The sequence below is a fragment of the Artibeus jamaicensis genome, unplaced genomic scaffold (assembly GCF_021234435.1).
Source record: "Artibeus jamaicensis isolate MK-2021 breed Jamaican fruit bat unplaced genomic scaffold, CSHL_Jam_final contig_391, whole genome shotgun sequence".
In the NCBI taxonomy this organism is placed as follows: Eukaryota; Metazoa; Chordata; class Mammalia; order Chiroptera; family Phyllostomidae; genus Artibeus; species Artibeus jamaicensis.
Window position 1 is genome coordinate 33,572,707 of NW_026521814.1, and position 11,435 is coordinate 33,584,141.

Sequence of the window (11,435 nt, forward strand, 5' to 3'; positions counted from 1 at the left end):
CATTGGTTATCGGTTTCATCATCTTGGTTGCTGTAATTTTTGCATGGGATTAAATGATAGTATTATTGGCTGGCAGTTGTTTGGGAAAACTTAAAACGAGCCTGTCACCAAATAGATGATATCTCAATACGGATGCAGATAACACTATTATAAGAAATTCTGTCATCACAGTTCTATCTCTTGCTTAATATACCACTTGCTTTTTCAAGAGTTTGGAAGGAAGTAGAAAGCCCACTGGTAGTGTAAGAAAAGCTTACAAAGTCTAGTATGTACTTTAAGGCCTAAAGTTTAAAGTTAAGAGTTTTTCTTCCCTTCATATAAACTAAAACAGCCTAAGATTTTGGTCATTGTTTTCAACAAACCTAATTGTGTATAGAAATGCTGATAATATCAGGTAAAGCCCCATGAGAAAGGAATGATGCAATTTATCATCTTGATTTTGTTCTGCTTCTATGGTTAATATAAGGACTTAAATTTTTTCTTTAAGATCTACTGCATTTCTCAAGTATGGTTCTGTGAAGAGACCATACTTGGTCTCCAAGTATGGAGAGAAAAGTCTGAGAAAGTCTGAGGATTAGCAATTTAATTATTATTAACAAGTGCCTTTCAGTTCCTTTGTAAAAACAGCTTTATTAAGATATGATTCATATAGAATACAATACACTCATTTAAAAGGGACAATTCAATAGTTTTTAGTGTATTCATAGAGTTGTACAACTATCACCACAATCAGTTCTACAACATTTTCATTGCCGGTCCCTCTCCATTTACCCGCAACCTCTCTCTCCCTCTAGCTCCAGGCAACCACTAGTATACTTTCTGTCTCTAGATTTGCCTGTTCTGGATATTTCGTATAAAGAGAATCATAAAAAGAGTCTTTTGTGTCTGGCTCCTTTCACTCAGTTTTCAAGGTTAACCCATGTTGTAGTATATCAGTACCTCACTACTTTTTATGGCTAAACATGTTCCATTAGTTGGATATACCACTTTTGTTTATCCATTTATCAGTTGACGGCCATTTGAGTTGTTTCTTCTTTATGATTATTATGAACATACCGAGTGCCGCTCATTATGAGTGCTGCTGTGAACATTTGTGTACAAATTTTTGTATAGAAATGTTTCCATGGATTAGAATTACTGGATCATATGGTTTCTGTATGCTTAACTTTTGAAGAACTACCAAACTGCTTTCCACAAGAGCTGCACCATTTTACATTCTCACCTGTAATGCATCAGGTTTCCAATTTTCCACATCCTACCCACACTTTTGCCTTTTATTTAGCCATCTTAGTGAGTGTGAAGTGGATCTCATTGTGGTTTTGATCTGCATTTCATTAGTGGCATATTTTCATATCATTACTGGTAATTTGAATACCTTCTTTGGAAAAATGTCTATATAGACACTTTGCCCATTTTTAAATTGGGTTTTGTAATGGGGTATAGCCAGGCTCCCCCAAAGGGGGGATTTGTAATGGGGTCCAGAACTTGGGGTGTCCAAGAATATATAATATATCCCCCCCACAAACAAGGTGGGCTGCCATGGGGGAATGGGACACATGGAGCAGGGCCATTGAGAGTTATTTTGCATATTAATAATAGCAGAATAGCTTTATATCTGATATGCAAAATAGTTAATAGTTATTTTGCATATCAATGAGTCTAGCTAGGAAGATAATTGTTAACTTAACCCCTGATGAAGTTAAGGGAGGTAGCTCCCCCTGGTTACAATGCCCACATGAGAGCTTGGAGATAGTTAGCTCCGGGCCATGGGACTATGCCTGCCCAGACTTAGTATGGTGGCCAAGAAAGGCTGAAAAAAATGCTGGAGTGCTAGCAGGTGTAGCCAATTGTGGGAGAAGTTGGAAATGGGGTTATAAAGGAAGATTCAGTCTGGGATATAAACCAAGGCATGGCAGCCATGCTGGATGCTAACCACACAGCTTTGGGAACAGAGAGGGGGCTCCCTTGGCCACCCGTCTTAGGAACCAGGAAAGCAAGGTATAGCAGCCATGAAGAGCTCTCTCTTAACGGTTTGAAAGAATGCAGAAGGACAATGCAGGACTATGTGGGAGGACAATGTGAGACAATGAGGGAAGAAAAGGGGTGAAAGAACTCTTGCTGGTGGACCGTGAGAAGGTGCCACGTGGTTTTGGATTAAGAACTGGAGATCAAGGTGACACAGCTGATGGTGCTGGGGACTGTGGGAGACTTGTTAGCCGAGCATGCATTACTAGGAGGAACTGGGAGTGTAGCCGAGCTACAGGCTTCTATGTCTTTTTCCTGAGATATGGTACCCTTGACTGCCCTGGTCAGGCAAAGTGAGGAAGGCAGGACTGTCTGTGTGTTGGTGGGTGTTTTAAAGGAACTTTGGGACTTTAATGGTGACATTCTGCTATTGCTCTAAACCTGTATAACTTTTGAATAAATAGTTCCTTTCCTTTTCACAAAAACTGGCATTGAGAGCCATAATTCCTAAGGGCAGTGGGCAAGATGAAACAAGTATGGCAAGACCCCAGGAAAGGAGGCCATACTGTCCATTCTGTAACAGTTTTATTTTTAGTTCAGGAAATTCATTTCATATCTTAAATTCATTTGACAATTTCTCCTGATGCTTCTCTGCTCCTCAAAAGTTATTCTTGCCCAGGCTGGGTAGCTCGGTTGGTTGGAGTGTTGCCTCACACACCGCAGGGTTGCAAGTTTGATTTCTGGTCAAGGCGTGTACAGGAGGCAACAGATAGATGTTTTTCTCTCACATCAGTGTTCCTCTCTCTAAAAAAAATCAACAAACATGTCCTCAGGTGAGGATTAAATTGTTTTTAAAACGTTATTCTTTATCTTTTTCATTTATTCATTCAAGCAAGTACTGCATTTATTGAGGACCCAATATGTGTCAGTCAGACTTAGCGCTAAATCCTGAGGCTGAAGTCCCAGCCCTTAAGTAATTCATAATATCTTGGCTTCCCAAGGAGATAATTTGCAATATAATGCTGTAAATGCTATTGTAGACCTCAAGTGGGAGATTTAAATGGCTCAAGAGTAAAACATGTGCAGGGATATAGACAAGAAGGTTTTAATTGATGTTACAGAGGAATACATGAGGCCCACTTTTTTTGTGCAAGGTTGGAAAAAGTCAAAGTATACAAATTATGCTTCTCATCAGTAACATAGTTCAGAAAATGCTGGCCACAGTGAGGAAGGATAGTAAAAAGCCCAGCGGCTTTTTTCAAGCAGAATGGGGATACTGAGACAAAGAGCTGCTTCACTGCCCCCATCCTGCACCCTGAGTCACCTGCCTTCTCCCTTGCATGACCACTCCCTTAAACATTAAGCCCTCAGGACAATGAGGTTCTGATATGCGTCAAAGAATCTTAGGAATGAAGCCCTGGGTCTTTTGACCACAGAGACAGAGTTTTGGTCAAAACAGAGAAAACATGTAGGCCTCGGGTGTGTTCCAGCTCCAGGCCCAGAAAAGCAGCAAAATCAGGTGAAACAATGCTGTGGCTGACATCAGGACCAGCTGCACTGACTAATGACCCCCTACCCTTGCACCAACCAGTCAGTAGACACTACAACCCTGAAAGGACATACCTGAAAAGCTGATAAAGCTTTTATGGACATCCTCCACTGAGACTTCCTTTAAAATTTCCACCTTTAGAGAACAGATAAAAAAACATTAAGCCCAAGGATCCAGTAATACTCTCTTTCTCTAAAGCCCCACACTGCCTCTTCCCCACTTCTTTCCTTAGGAATGTATCCTCTGCTTTCTTTCTCCTAAGCTCCAAGGGCCCTTCTTCTGACTCTGTAACTTGTTTTCTGAGTCCATACAGCCCAGCTGGATCACTTCTTCAAACTCTGTGACTTTCTAAATAAACTTCTTGCATAAGAGTTCTGAATTCAGAGCTCGAGCTCTGAATGCTTGCTTAGCTGAACTCAAAAACTGAGGTCTAACATTGCTGGTAACATCAGGCATGGAAACAGCTGAGTGACAATGGGTTAGGGCAGAGCACTAGTCAAGCCTCCTAGACAACACAGTTTGAAGTAATCATTCATAAATTACAGGTTTAGAAAGAGTCACTGCATTTGCAAATAATAATAATAAAGATACTGATCTCATAAACCACCCGGTATCCTAGCTAGATGTGCACTGCGCAAGAACAGAACACATAAAAGCATATCAGCAGAAGAGGATAACTTAAACATATAAGAAAACACAACTTAGCCATTTGCAGCTAAAGGTTTTTATCATTCTATAATGAAGAAGAGATGAAAATAAACATCAGAATCTCCTGCATATTATTTAGGATATTTTGCATATAGTTGTGCTTTTGTTGACTGCATGTGAGATCTCTTTTACATTATGGGTTTTAGCCACGTGGCTAGATTGTTTTGCTGTGTTCATGATGTCTTGCCTTAAAGAAGTATTCCCATCCTAGCTAAATATGTGGATCTTGCGGAAACTGCCAGGGACAGTTAACAATCTAGCGCCCATATGGATTATTTACACCACTTCTCTTCCATCAAGGGCTTTAGGAGGCTTACATGAATGATATAGTACAATAAATTAGAAAAAAGCCACAAATCTAACTGGTAATAATTCAGAGTTCTAAATAGAATATTTTTTAAAATTCAGAAGATTTTGACAACTATTAGGTTTTGATGCCAATGATAAAGTATCATCTATGAAGTGATTTGGTTTTTGATAGTATGCAGAGAGTTTGCTTGATTTTTTTGCTTTTATTTACCTTGAATATAATTTTTGTTTTGGATACTAAAGACTACTTGTTTTTTTATTTTCTTTGTCCTGAACTACTATTTTGAAATAATTTATATGTTTTTCTAATTAAAAAATAATACACTGTAGAAAGTCAAATAGTGTATAAAAGTATAAAGAATAAATAACATTAAAAATTACTCATCATTCCCTCCCTTCTGAAATCCAAACAAAGAACAATAAAAATGGAAGAGGAATGTTACACTACTTTGACGTATGAACAAAGGTTTTGGGGAACACTGAGGAAAAGGCAGGTAATACTGACCTGAGAACTGGACAGTATTTTACCAGGGAGGTGAAAATTATGCTGGATTTTGAAAGAGTAGAAGATTGCCTGAAAAAAAAAAGCAGGCAAAGGCATTGACTATGAAGGGAATAATATGTAGAAAATGATAGACCTCCTCCTGCATTATTTTAAATTATAAAGGAGGTGTAATTTGGGAAAGGGCCTGGTATATTTAGCAAACTGTAAAAGGCTCAGCATGTCCAGACTTTATGATTGTGAAGACCTTTGTTCATGAGTTATGAAGTTAGTACTTATTCTATAGGACTGTCCTTGGTTAGAGATAGGTGGGATAATGGACAACTGGTTATGTGGTATTGATCATTAGCCTTTTAATTGGAAATTGTTACAAAGGCTAATCATCCCCCCCCATATTTTCCTCTCCACCCCGTTTTTTCCTATTACTGAGGGTTTTGTGCCAAGAGAAAAAAATTCCTTAGAGGAAGATGTAGGAAAGAGAGACAATGGCAAATAAGCTTTCTGACAGATGTCCTATATAAAACTTGGCAAACACAATGTGTATGAGTAATCCTTAGCTGTAAAACCATTTTAACAATAATTTGTGTTTGTTGCCTTTTTTTAGAGGCATTTATTTTTGGTATATGGAAAGATTATTCTGTAATATTTGAAGAAGAACCTTCCCCCAGTCTGGTAGTTTCATGTTTTTCCTGTGCTTTAAGAAGAATATAGCCAATTTCTGGATAATAGCAAATATATACTGAATGATTAGATTAATATGAGAAGTATATACTGGAAGAGAATCCCCCCAGGAGAAATGAGTCAGCATGAGAAGGCAATGATGATTCTGAAGAAAAAGAATGTTAAAGATGCCAGAGATACTGTGAGTTTCCTGATGCATGAAATAGAGACATGCTCTAAGAAGGGCTGCCTGTAATCAGGCTTCTTTTAAATTGTTATTTTTATAAGTGGAACTTGGATTTCTTTCTATTAAAAAGAGTGGGTGGTCATCTTGCTTTTTGAACACCTTTGAGATCAAATATAGACAAAGATTTTATCCTAAATTTGTTGTATAATTCAGTTTCGTACTGCAACAGGGGTTTAAAATTAGTCTTTTAGTTGAAGGGAATAAGAATACATTTGAATGGAAGAGGTTCAAATTTTAAGCATGATTAGTTTAGTGTTTGAAAAATAAAAACATCACATTTTAGCTCTAAATAGCTAACTTATTTTAACTAGGGAAATTCTAAATTAAGAAGAAGAAAGTTTTGGACAGTTACATGCCAAAAAAAAAAAAAAAAAAGAAACTTGACCTCTAACTTACACCATGCACAAAAATAAACTCAAAGTGAATAAAAGACTTAAACATAAGTCACAATACCATAAAAGTCCTAGAGAAGAACATAGATAGTAAAATTTTGGATATCCTGAAGCAATATTTTTGCTGATATAGCTCCTTGGCAAGGGAGATTGATGTGGACCCGGGCCCATGGTTCTGTGTGTTGTTGCTGCAACAGACAAATTCACAGAAACTACAGAAGTCCTGTGGAGAAAAAGGGACAGCATGGCCCGTCTCTGAGAGGGCCCAATCCCTGCCTGGACAAGCTTTTATTGCTTTTCCGGGTACATTACAACAAGCATGGTCCTCATTTACTCTGCACAGGTTCACTATAGGTGATTACCTTTTACAGATAACAAAGGAAAAAGTATTGCCAGTAACTTCAAAGAGAAGGATGTTACAGATCAAGGGGAAAAGTGGTTGAACTGGTTACATTCCATACTTGAGAGGTTTAATACAGATTTTAGGAAGTTACTTTAAGGATATGCAGTAAACATTTTCTGCCTCAATCCAGGGTAAAGAAGTTTAGCAAAAGCAAGTCTCATAGCAGCCTAGGTACAATGCAGGCCTGACTCCCCACTGGAGAACCTATCTGTGGGAGTGGGACCTGTGTGCCAGACCTCACTCCCCGCTGGCCTTTATGAGTGGGGGTTAGGCTACATTCCTCATGCCACACAAAATGGTCCCCTATAGGAGATAAAGGAAAAATACAAAAATGGGATTACATCAAAGTAAAAAACTTCTGCACAGCTAAAGAAACCATAAGCAAAATAAAAAAAGGGATCCAACCATATGGGAAAACATTTTTGCCAATGACACCTCAGACAAGGGTTTGATCTCCAAAATACATGAAGAACTCACTCAACTCCACTCCAGGAAGACAACCCAATTAAAAAATTGGCAAAGGACCTGAATGGACACTTCTCCAAGGAAGACATACAGAGGGCCCAGAAACATATGAAATAATGCTCAGTTTTACTAACCACCAGAGAGATGCAAATTAAAACCATGGTGAGATATCACTTCACACTGGTCAGAATAGCCATCATAACCAAATCAACAAACAAGTACCTGTGAGGTTGTGGAGAGAAGGGAACCCTAGTGCACTATTGGTGGGAATGCAGGCTGGTGTAGCCACTGTGGAAAAACTTAAAATGGAACTGCCTTTTGACCCAGAGATTTCATTGCTGAGATTATACCTTAAGAATCCTGAAATACAAATTGAACCTATGCACCCCAATGTTCATGGCAGTACTATTTACAATAGCCAAGTGTTGGAAGCAACCCAAGTGCCCATCAACAAATGAGTGGATCAAAAAATCATGGAACATTTACACAATGGACTACTACACAGCAGAAAGAAAGAATGACCTCTTACCCTTTGTAACAGCATGGATGGAACTGGGAAGCATTATGCTAAGTGAAATAAGTCATGTGGTAAAAAACAAATACCGTATGATCTCTCTATAAGTGGAACCTAATCAACAAAATGAGCAAGCAAGAAAAATATAGCCAGAGACATTGAAACAAAGAGCAAACTGACAGTAACCAGAGGGGAAGAGAGAAGGGTATAACAGGGGAAAGAATGAGAAGGATCATCAAGGAACATGTATAAATACCCATGGACAAAGCCAAAGAGGGGTAAGATCAAGGGTGGGGTGGGAGTTAGGGGAAAATGGAGACAACTGTACTTGAACAACAATTTTTTTTAAAGCCAATAAAAAAGAGGAAGAAAGTTTTGATGTAGATATTTCAGTATATCAGAAGTCTCTAAGAAGAATGAATATGTACTTACACATGGTGAAGGTTGTAGGGATGAGTGTTACAGTAGTTTCAGTTGCTCTTGAAATTATTCATGTACTTTCTGCAAGCAGATAGTGTAGTGCAGTTGTTTGGTGGTCATTATGAGAGGCCAGATAAATATTTATCAAAAGCCAGAAAAACTAGAATGCAAGGCCATAGGACAGACTTGTTTTCTAACTTTTGTGCATTTCAATGTTTATGCAACTTCCTCAGCATCTAAATGAGAATCATATTGACACGCTTAGAAAATTTTTCAAACATTTATACAATGTGCCATAAGAAAAAATATTCATTATGATTTTTTTCTGATACTCAAGGTATAAATAGGCTTTGCAGGATAAAATCTTTTCACCTTATTCTGTGCCGTCAGTTATCTGGCTTTTCACTCCAGTGACAATTTATTGAACTTTTTTGTGTGTATAAGAGCATATGATTTAGTCACTGCTCTTTAATATTATAAAATCCTTCTGGGAAAATGATATTTTCATAGGTCATATAATTCTACATGAACTAATTGGAGAAAAATAATTTATGCTTTTATTACTTCAGCATTAGGGAACTATGTTACACTCATCATACTGATATACAGAGATTTTAAAAATTAATATTGAGTGCTCATTTTGACAGCATATATACTAAGATTGGAATGATACAGAGAAGATTAGTATGGCCTCTGAGCAAGAATGATATGCAAATTTGTGAAGCATTAAAAAAAGTACCCTGGCCACTGTGGCTCACTTTGAGACAACGCTCACTTAGGGCATTGTCCCATAGACCGAAATGTCAGAGGCTGAATTCTTGGTCAGGGCATATAACCAGGTTTCAGGTTCAATCAGCTATCAGGGTGTGTACAAGAAGGCAACCAATTAATGTTTCTCTTTTCCTCCCTTCCTCTCTCTTTGAAAGCAATGAAAAAAATATCCTAGGGTAAGCATAAAAAATTTAATATTGATATAACATTTATACAAAGTCATACACCCAGAAGAAACTTACCAAATGCTTATTGATTGGTTAGTAACTTTCATAAGTCATAATATTTCTGACTATGTTGTAAGATGTTATTCAGACCTTTCTGGGGATCATAAAGGGCAAATTGCATGTTTTGACTGCATATTTGTATGTAAGTGGAAAAATATCTTGCTTCTACATTCTTGCTATGAACAGTGGGAATCGACATTAAGAAGAAAAATGTAAAAACCAGATACTGATAAGACTGCATAACTTAGGACTCAAAATTATACAAATAGCTTCAACTATTTCATAAAATAATTTACACAAAGAATCACAACATTTCTGTTAATGTAAAGTAATATGCTATAAAAATGCTTTTCCCCAATATTTCTGTTTTCAACTTGTATTCTTTAGGGTAAAAATGAAATCTGTCATTATATGTAATTTTTTTTAATGTAGGAATGTCAGCGATGTCAATAAGAGTTTTAAAGCTAAAAGAAAACAGACCTAGCTCACTAGTTCTTATTTAAAATAAGAACTTATTTTAAATAAACTTATTTTATAGATAAAAATTGAGGTCTAGAGAAGAGAAATGATTCATTCAAAGTCATAGAATCAGGAGCAGAGCTGTTCCTAAAAATTTGGCCTTCTGGTTTACTATCCCCCCCCCACTATATGTAATTGTTTCTTTTAATTCCAAACATGAGAGATTTAAAAGATTTACAACATAAGGAGATACTCTGTGGATGTTATATTTTGCCATTTGGTTAAAAAAAAAGGTACTCTTTGAATTGATCCAGTAACTTCACAACTTGATATAGTTCTCCTGCTATATGAGTAATGAAATCTTAAAACTGCAAAACAACCCAAACATCCCATATTCAAAGTCTTCCATTTCTTACTTTGATTCTTTTAACCACTATATATAATTTCAGATAGTTTTCTTTCAATAGTCAGTCTTTGTTATTTGCCTTGTATCTGATGTACCCTTGATACCTATAAAAAAAAGTCAGGTGCTCTAGACCACTATGTTGATTCTCATGAAATTACATATTATTTAATAGATGATTTGTTTCAGTAATTAAAAAAACAGCTATTCTCCTTCATACTTCTCATGTTTGAATCATAGCCCTGTTTTATTAAAATGTGCTGACAAGGCACTGTATCTGTTGGAGATAAAATGTGTTGACTCATCTGCATAGTCTAGATTATGCTCAATAACTCTTATAATTTCTGTAGCTTAATATAAAAGGTTTTTTTGACTCAAGATCCATGTCCAGTGTAAATTAAAGGGGGCTCTGCTTTGTTATCAGGGACCCAAGCTAATGGTGGCTGCACCATTTTGTAGCTATACTACCTTGAATACTTGACCTTCTTAGTTGCTTAGTGGTAACTAAGCCTGCTTAGTGGCAGGGAAAAAGATAGCTGGAGTGTAATACTGACTCTTCTGTGCTTTGGTTAGAAATGACACAAATTACCTCTACTACATCTCCACAAAGGAACAGGAAATATTAGGAAGCAGATGATATATTTGTGGAGCACCCATGTTTCCGCCACACATGTCAAAGTAGCCAAACTTCCTGTAGCACTGCTTTTGTTGTCCAGACTCTTCTCACCACAGTTTACCTGGGTCCCAGCCAAAAGCTTAGTCCCACCTTCTCGCATGATCATAGACAGGAAAGGATTATGCAGTAATAGTTCTGGGGATTAGTATTTTAACCTTTGGGTTAAAACTCACTTCAGTTTTAGGTTTCTGTCTCTTTCTGAAAGTATAGCAGCCCTCCTTGTGGCCATTTCATCCATATTTTATTCCTGGTGCCAGAGTTCCTATCATAACTGGTAATTTTCAGATTTGGTGCCTTTGAGGCTGATGCAGAGAACTAGTCTAAAGTCAGAACTGGAGTATATTTGAAAATGTTGCTAATTATTAATAACTAGCTATAGCTATGTGCTATTGGTTCTTATATAACTTCAGAATACATAACTCTCTTGGTCTAATGGATTCTTATTTTTATATATAGACCTTCTGTCCTGCTGGGCTAGGTGGCTTCCCAAGTGATCTCCTGATCAACTCATTCTGAACCAATCTCCTTGTACCAGCCTGAAGGATTTGTTCAAAATGTATATTTGATCATGGTATTCCTCCTAACATCTTTAAGTAGCTGCCCAGTGCTGGTAGGATAAAGATCAAATGCAAAACATAATCTACTACTGTTTTTTGTTTTTTGCCAGTGTCTTCTGAGTTCTTGGTGACTGGTCATGCAGGCTTTTTAGTTCTTCCAAAGACGCCAGTTTCTTCACATCTTTACTCAAATTTTACTATTCAACAA

At 37.2% G+C, this 11,435-nt stretch overlaps 1 non-coding gene across 1 annotated transcript; it reads left to right on the forward strand.

Moving 5' to 3' along the window:
- Positions 1–8,765: 8,765 nt before the first annotated feature.
- On the forward strand, positions 8,766–8,872 carry LOC119055294 (U6 spliceosomal RNA). The gene has a single exon (XR_005083676.2). It is a non-coding gene; the product is annotated as a U6 spliceosomal RNA (small nuclear RNA).
- The last annotated feature ends 2,563 nt before the right edge of the window (positions 8,873–11,435 follow it).